Source organism: Tupaia chinensis, unplaced genomic scaffold, assembly GCF_000334495.1.
Source record: "Tupaia chinensis unplaced genomic scaffold, TupChi_1.0 Scaffold000117_2, whole genome shotgun sequence".
NCBI classification, from domain to species: Eukaryota; Metazoa; Chordata; class Mammalia; order Scandentia; family Tupaiidae; genus Tupaia; species Tupaia belangeri.
The window spans coordinates 193,612-194,697 of record NW_006159583.1 but is presented as its reverse complement, the minus strand read 5'-3'; the positions used below and the strand labels follow the sequence as shown (position 1 = coordinate 194,697).

The 1,086-nt window shown below is 63.2% G+C and overlaps 1 protein-coding gene across 1 annotated transcript in view; it reads left to right on the top strand.

Moving 5' to 3' along the window:
• Window positions 1–932: 932 nt before the first annotated feature.
• The window catches only part of MTCL3 (MTCL family member 3), a gene marked incomplete in the record, with an annotated part of 52,171 nt that continues 52,017 nt past the window's right edge, over window positions 933–1,086 (top strand). Inside the window, 1 exon segment of the mRNA XM_027770228.1 lies at window positions 933–1,081.

Below are 1,086 nucleotides of genomic sequence, written 5' to 3'. Positions count from 1 at the left end.
CCCTTTCTAAAACCTGCTACCCTGAGAATGTAAGGTTCAACTGCTTTCTGACCCGTCATCATTTTACTGAGTGGGATGAGATGGAAACAGCGCCACCCTGTGCAAAATAAGAACTGCCGGCTTATTAAGCACCTCCCAAATGTCATCATTTTCTGGGGCTTCTCTGGTTCAGCAAAATCATCCTTTGCTCTGTAACAGTGCAGATATCCTATGTACTTCCCTTCTTTTGTTTCTGTCCCAGCTTTGAAAGGAAGGTTGGTAGCAGTGAGGAGGGAAGAGGTTGATCTAGTGATGGACGATTCCCTATTGCATCCGGCGGGTTCTTCCTAGACTGCCATGAGTCAGCCACCGACTGGGGGCGCTGCCCCTGTCGCAGCCGCAGCTTCTGTCGCCCCGAGGCTCGCCTGCACCCGGAGGGCAGCAGCAGAAAGCAGCAAAGAGCTCAATCACCCGCCAGGCCGAGGGACAATTCACTCCGACAGACAACCTCGGCCACCCGGTCCACGGCGGGGGCTGGCACTAAACTCAATTCCGTTCGGCAGCAGCAGCTGCAGCTGCAGCAGCAGGGTAACAAGACCGGCAGTCGTGGGGCGCCTCCGGCAAGCACTCGTGGGGGCGTAGGCGGGGCCGAGAAGGCGGCGCCCCTGGCGCCCAAAGGGGCCGCTCCGGGAGCTGTCCAGCCGGCGGCTGGTGCTGAAGCGTCCCCCTCGACGACCCTGGCCACTGTGGGCGGCAAGAGGCCGGGGCCGCTGGAGGAGCCGCCCCGGGAGCTAGAGTCTGTGCCCTCAAAACTCGGGGAACCCCCTCCCCTCTGGGAAGGAGTAGGAGGGGGAGGAGAAGGAGGAGGAGCCGGCAGCGGCTCCGGGGAAAGGGAGGGGGGCGCTCCGCAGCCGCCGCCGCCCAGGGGCCGGGAAGGGAAAAGCGTCGCATAGGGGCGGCAGCGGGGGCGAGGGGGCCTCCCCTTCACCACCCTCCTCTTCTGCGGGCAAAACCCCTGGCCTGGGCAGCAGGAACTCCGGAAGCGGCGTTGCGGGGGGCGGCAGCGGTGGCGGAGGGACCTACTGGAAGGAAGGATGTCTGCTCTCT